Genomic DNA, 7,576 nt, shown 5'->3' on the forward strand with positions numbered 1-7,576 from the left:
ATGATCATCAGAATTGTTGACAAGTACACTAATACAAGTATCATCCCTTAAGTGCTTAACAGGGATAGGTTGTTCCTCCATTAATTTACTTAATCCAAACTCATCAATATTATTATCACAACCAACATTTTCTTTGCAAACTTCCTTGTCACACTGATTATATAGAATTGACATAGTTTCCTCCTCTAAGGGAACTTTTTCAACATTCTTACCCATGCTTTTACTTCTATCTTCAACACTTTCATTCATTGATTGGCGACTCCATGTTGTCTTGTGCACTACGACCAGATAACAGGTATACTTGAAAAAAGAGACAGCATTGGTCGTGTATTTTTTACTATTGCAAAATCGATTTTCTGTCACTGAGTGACCATCTTCAGTGCTATATTGTATAACTTAAATTGGGATGCACTGTTGTCACCAAGCTTACGGCAATCACATTGCCGTAAGCTTAGTGACAACAGTGCATCCCAATTTAAGGTATACAATATAGCACTGAAGATGGTCACTCAGTGACAGAAAATCGATTTTGCAATAATAAAAAATATACGACCAATGCTGTCTCTTTTTTCAAGTATACTTTCATTCATACTTTTCCAGAAATTGCTGTCAAACTGTAATTTGCTAATCTGATGTGCTCTTCTTACATTGGTTTTGTCATTTCCATTGCAATATCTTTGATCACTCTGTCTTATGTATCTACCTTCAATGTCTCTAGGCTGGAGGTGTTTAGCCTGATTTTGGTACGTATTTCTCGCCCCAAACTGACAGGCTCCCAATGAGGCGTCCGTCAGTTTACATTGCCTTGTCTTGATTGGCGATTATCTAATTGTCTGTTACTATTCCCCCAAGGTCTCTCCCTGTTGTCACATCCTCTGTTTCCATTCTCATTCCTATGGTTGATCCATCTATTATCACTTCCATTGTAACCACTATTATTATTCTGATTTTCATTACCACTCTTGCTTTGATTCCTGCTGTGATTCCACCCCTCAGGTGGTTGATTGCCAAATCTGCCAAATCTGCCATTATTTAACCTCTCATTTCTCTCAAAGGCTCTACCCAACTTATCTACGTAACTCAAGAACTGATCTACAGAGTCATCTGGACCATAAATCAGCTCCCACTGTACTCTTTTTGGTAATCTCCTTTTAAAGCATCTATTTGTATTAGTTCATCAAAAGGTTTGTCTAAGTTTACTAATTTCCTCAATTGGTTTTTGCAAAAACACTTCACGCTACCATCACCTTCCCTATACATTCGACCATTCAAAAACTCACTTTTAATCCTAGATTGCTCAGATTCTGACCAAAACTTGTTTAAGAACTTTCTTTCAAATTCATCATATGACATGATAGAATCTACATTCTGATTGGCCCATGAGATTGCTTCTCCATCCAAAAATCGCTTAACAAATTTAATTTTAACATTGTCTGTCGTGTCATTACTGAAATTATCCTGACAATGCTGTAAAAAATCAACAGGATGCAATTTCCCATCTCCTGGAAAGCATTTTAAAGGTATGCCACCCCGTACCCAATTAATATTGCTAACAAAATTTCTTTGAGCTACGCTCTCTTGTAATTCCACAACTTTCTTACTTAAATCTACAACATAATTTTTACACAAATCTATTTTTGCATCACACTTCAGTTCCGCATTACTTATTTGGCTTGAAATGTCTGTAAGTTTTAACTCAGAGTTCCTTTTGTAAGCTTCTGTTTCTTCTAAGATTCTCCTAGTCTGAACAACCTCTACTTTAAACTTAGAATTTACTACTTCTACATGTTTATCTAGTTTTTCTAATCTCTCCTCATTTTTGGACAACTCTTGTGCGAAATTAGTTTCAAATATCTCTAACCTTCCTTCTACTGCTCCTACATGAGTACTGAGTTCACCCTGTCCTGTCTCAACAGGAATTCTTAGTGCCCCCAAACCCTTCTGGATTTCCCTTGTCTGTTTAGTATTTTCGGTAACAATATTCTTTAATTCCGCCATTTGTTCACTGAATTGCTAACTCAACTATAGACTTCGCTGACCAATATCTTTAATCTGTCCCATCTGTTCCTTTGCTTCTTGCCTAATCTATCCCATCTGTTCCTTTGCTTCTTTCGTTTGCTGCATTAATAACATTAACAAATCATCTCTGTTGTAACTATGACCATTCCGGTCACGGGGTGGCTGTGAACGAAAGCACGCCGGGATTGAACGGGAGTGGCCCGCGAACAGACAAGACAGATGAAAGGGAAAGGATGGACATGCACAATGAAAGATGATTGAGCAAGACACCAAGAACACCTCCATTCAAGAAGCAACGGGGTCACAAGCGAAAACCTCATGAAATCAACAACGTCCACTAGTACATGGAAATAAGCAAAGTAAACACAATGTCTGTAAGCGAGATATCAAGAGACTCACACGAATATTAGACTGCCTCACTGAGTGAGAGGCAGGTGCTTAAATACATGATAGGGTATGTCGCTATTGGCCACTGGGACCACGTGCTCCACAGTGACGCCCTCACATTATACACGCACCAGGAGCACGCGCAGCCTCAGCTTAGGGCAAGACGGCTGCATAGACATCTAGTGGTAATCCAGGTCCATGCCATCTGGCACGCATTCAAAACCTGTGGCACTCAGTACCAGATCCCTCCCCCCTGAAACTCGCGCGTAGGGGCAGAAACGCCTCAGACGGTGCCGTGGTGGTTGGCAGGTGTTAGAAGACCTGGGCTCTTCATCCGCCTTAGGTGGGGAGGAAGGGACATCCAAGGTGTCCAGGACGGCTGACCCAGAGGCCAGGGCAGTGGAGGGAGCCACTGATCCACCTGGGGGTGGGGAAGGCAGGGAGGCAGCAACTGGGGGTAGTGGTGGCAACCCGAGGACCACGCCTGTACTTGAAGGAGGTAGCAGAGGAGGAGGAGGAGGAGGAGGAGGTGGCGGGAGTCCTGCGGGGGTACATGGGCAGAGCTGGTTATGATGACAGCACTCCAACCCTTTCGACGCTGCACTGATGTCACATGCCGCCCACGGGCTGCGACGACCATGGCAGGCGTCCAACCCACCTTGCTCCCGTACACGTGGGCCCACACGGTTGCGCCAGGGGCATAACACTGAGAGGGCTGGGAGTGGGGTAGGAGGGGGATGGTATCAGAAAATGCAGCAGGGTCCGCAGCTGTCACCCATGGAGGAGCTCTGCTGGACTACGTTCATCAATTGGCGTGGTGCTATAGGTGCTGAAGAACAGGCTGACGTGGTTGGAGAGGTTTCAGTCGCCCTTCGTCAACTGTCATTTAAATGTGTGGACAAGCCTCTCCTCCGCACCATTGGAGGAAGGGTGGAAGGGTGGAAAGGTGGGCCACAGATATGTTTGATGCCATTGGCCTGAACAAAAGTTGTGGAAGGGGGATGCCACGAATTGCAGCCATTATCGGATACCAGTGTGTGGCAGGCCCTCAACCTGGGTCAGAGCTGTGAGTATGGCCTCCGTGGTGGTGGACACCGTGCAGATGACATATGGGTATTTGGAGTTGGCATCAACGATAAGTAACCACTGGACACCAAGAACATGCCCGCAAAATCAAGATGAATGTGATCCCAGGGCCGGCGAGGCACAGGTCAGGGGGCGATGGGCCAGGAGGGCTCGCCTGGTGACGCACGCACACACACTGCACCCAGAGACCAGGCGGTCAATATCGCCATCGATGCTGGGCCAATACACGTGCCGGCGAGCCAAAACATTCGTGTGCCTGCGGTGAAACAAACTGAGCACTTGATGCCGCAAATCTGGAGGGATTACCATCCTATGGACATCCGACTCCGTGGCCAACACAAGGACTTCATCAACCACGGAGAGCCTGTGGGATAGGTGTGCCAGGAGCTGAAGTCGGCCCACATCCGACGAGTAATATAGGAGGGTCACTCGTGGATCCTGTAGCAGAGAACCTGCCGCAAGATTGGGTCTCGGCGTGTAGCTGTGGCAATGTGTGCAGCCATAAGAGGCAGACCGTCCAGCACATCCCGGTGGGCGGAATCAATGTGAAAGCAGAGACAAAGCGTTCGTGTTAGCACGGTGGGCAGTGGGCTTATACCAGATGGTGTAAGCGTAATTCTGTAAAAATAACACCCAGCACTGGAGACATTGAGCTGTCCACTCTGGAAGGTGAGAGTGGGGTCCGAAAAGCGTAACTAATGGTTTATGGTCTGTCAGGAGGATTAACTTTTCCCCAAAGAGATAGGTGTGAAATTTTTGGATGGCATACACTATCACCAGGGCCTCCTTTTCAATCTGGGAGTAGTTCCATTGTGCTGGGGGTCAACGTCTTAGATGCTTAAGTGATGAGCTGTTATGAGCCATTGGCATTCTGATGCGCGAGGACGGCCCAAATGCCATATGCCGACGTGTCAGCCGCCACAACCGAGGGGCAATCTGAAGAGAAGGGAGAAAGGCAAGGGGCGGACTTACCATTGCCTTTAAATGGTGAAAAGCCTCGCCACAGGCAGGAGTCTAATCAAAAGGTACCCCTTTGCAACACAAATGATTGAGCGTTTGAGAAATGGAGCCAGACTGGGGTAAGAACTTTAAGTAATAAGTAACCTTGCCCAAAAACACCTGGAGTTTAGATAAGTCCTTGGGACATTACGACCCAAAGGGCGAATGCCATCTTTGCTAAGCCTGTGGCCTAAGTATTCCACTTCCAGTTGAAAAAAACAACACTTGTCCAGATGACAGCATAAACTTGCAGATTGCAGAGCGTGAAATAAGGCGCTGATGTTTTGCAAATGTTCCTGGCGGGAACGCTTGGTGACCACGATGTCATTCAGATAATTCACGCAGGCAGGGATAGGCTGCGTAAGCTGCTCCAGGAACCGCTGGAAAATGGCCGTCGCTGAAGAGAGACCAAATGGAAGGCGCTTCTGGTACTGTGTGCTGCGGAATTTGAATCCCCACCAGACGGCATGGACGTCGAAGACCCCTAGAGGTCTCTGCACCATCACGCCATAAGCTGTGGTGGCGCGCGCCTCCTGGCTCACATTTAGAGTTAGGGCGCTACAGTGGAACACGTAGCTGCAGCAGCCAATAGCGGCGTCCCCGATAGAGTACTTAAGCGCCTGCCTCTCGCTCAGCCTGCCAGTCTCACCTTGTGTACGTCTCGGGACATATCGCCTCGCCTTAGACAGTGTATTTACTGTTGTGTTTTGTTTACGAGGGTACGTGGTTGTCTAGTTAGGTTTTCCTGACTCTGTTGTTTCGTTCTTGTTGTTGTTGTTGTAAGGTCCTTCGTTGGTTGTGGCCGTCCTCTCCCATTGTGTTAATTTTCACAGGCCACTCTGTGGGTCCCGCCACATTTTCCGTCACTTCAACCCCGTGACTGTTCTGGTCGCAATTACATTTTGGCGACAAGGTAAACAGTCCATACTGTGGCGTTGAAACTCGACCACCCCTCCTTGGAAGAGATTCTCCGCATAGCCCACTCCTTTGAAATTGCTCGAGCGGCTAACGAGCGTCTTGTGGCGGGACCGCAGGTGGCGGCGATCGCAGCGTCATGGCGGGTTCCGCCCTCGCGACGTCGACGTGGCCCGGCCGACAGAAAGCAGCACCGTCGGGACTCCTCTATGTCCGACGTCTCTGTGGCGTCGGCGCCTTCGGTCGCCCCTCGTCGCTGGTCGTGCGGCCCACTTCCGTCTTGCCCACAGTGCTTTACTGCACATTTGCGGGCTGATTGTCTCCACCGCTGGAAAACGTGCACGCTGTGTAACAAGGAGGGCCACATCCTATCGGTTTGTTGTAGTCGCTCGACTCGATCTAGTTCTGCCTCTCCTGGGCCTCAAGATACAGTCCATGCTCTGCAATCGGTCGTCCAACAGGACGACCCGTCAGCGCGGAAGCTTTTCTTCACGCTCCGCCTTTTCATTGAGCATGTCAGTTTTCAGGTCGACACTGGGCCACCATCTCCCTGATTAATATGACGACATATACCTGGCTGGGCTCTCCTGCGTTGTCACCTCCCTCTTGCCGTTTGGTCACCTACGGAGATGGTTCCATTTCCCTTCGTGAGCAGTTCGACGTCTAGGCAACGTAGAAGCGTGTTCCCCGGCTCCTTACCCTCTTTGTCGTCGCCCACCCATCGTCTTCGAATATTTTTGACCCTGATGCGTTTCAACTATTTGGCTTTTCAATTTCCGATGAAGTTAAGGTCGTTTCCACGACTGTTTCTTTCAGCACTTGGACTATCTGTGCTCAGATTTTGCGTCGTTGTTTGCCCCAGATCTCGGATGTGCTTCCAGCTTTCAGGCACGCATCACCCTACAGTCGGATGGACAGCCTTGCTTTTTCCAGGCCCGGCCCCTTCCAGTGGCCTTATGACCGGCAGTTAAGCAAAAACTTTATCGCCTCCAGGCCGCTGGTGTGTTGGAGCCTGTAACTTACAGTGGATGGGTGTCACCACTGGTGGTCATACAGAAACCCAATGGGTCCCTTTTGCTGTGGGGGACTTCCGCGCCACAGTAAATACTCAGTCCCTCGTTGACATTTACCCCATTCCCCGACAGGAAGACCTTCTTACCAAGCTTGCCAGGGAAGAGTATTTTTCCAAGATCGACCTGGCTGAAACATACCACCAGTTCCTCCTGGATACCGAATCTCAGAACAGCATTGTTATCAACACGCCTTTCGGATTGTAAAGTACAAGCGCCTTCCCTTTGGTGTCTCTTCGGCACCGGCCATTTTCCAGCGATTCCTGGAGCAGCTTACACAGCCTACCCTGCCTGTGTGAATTATCTGGATGACATCTTGGTCACCGGGCATTGCCGCCAGGAACATTAGCAAAACATCAGTGCCTTATTACATGCTTTGCAGTCTGCTGGTTTATGTTGTCGGTTGGACAAGTGTTGTTTTTTTCGACCGGCAGTGTAATACTTAGGCTACTGGCTTAGCAAAGATGGCATTCGCCCTTTGGGTCGTAATGTCGCAGCCATTGAGGCCCTTCCTTGTTCCCAAGGACTTGTCTGAACTCCAGGTGTTTTTGGGCAAGGTTACTTATTACTTAAAGTTCTTGCCCCAGACTGCCTCCGTTGCTCAACACCTCAATCACTTGCGTCACAAAGGGGTACCTTTTGATTAGACTCCTGCCTCTGACCAGGCTATTCTCCATTTAAAGGCAATGCTGAAGTCCGCCCCTTGCATTACTCCCTTTTCTCGGGACCGCCCCCTCGTTGTGGCAGCTGTTGTGTCGGCATATGGCATTGGGGCTGTCCTTGCGCACAGGAATGCTGATGGCTCCGAACAGCCCATCGTCTATGCCTCTAAGGCATTGACCCCAGCACAACAGAACTACTCCCAGATTGAAAAGGAGCCTCTGGTGATCGTGTTCGCTGTCCAAAAATTTCACACCTATCTCTTTGGGGCAAAGTTCAGCCTCCTGACAGACCATGAACCCTTGCTTACACTTTTCGGACCCCACTCTCACCTTCCAGAGCGGATGGCTCAACGTCTCCAGTGCTGGGCATTGTTTTTACGTAATTACGCTTACACCATCCAGTATAAGCCCACCACCCACCATTGTGGACGCTTTGTC

Source organism: Schistocerca nitens, chromosome 12, assembly GCF_023898315.1.
Source record: "Schistocerca nitens isolate TAMUIC-IGC-003100 chromosome 12, iqSchNite1.1, whole genome shotgun sequence".
In the NCBI taxonomy this organism is placed as follows: domain Eukaryota; kingdom Metazoa; phylum Arthropoda; class Insecta; order Orthoptera; family Acrididae; genus Schistocerca; species Schistocerca nitens.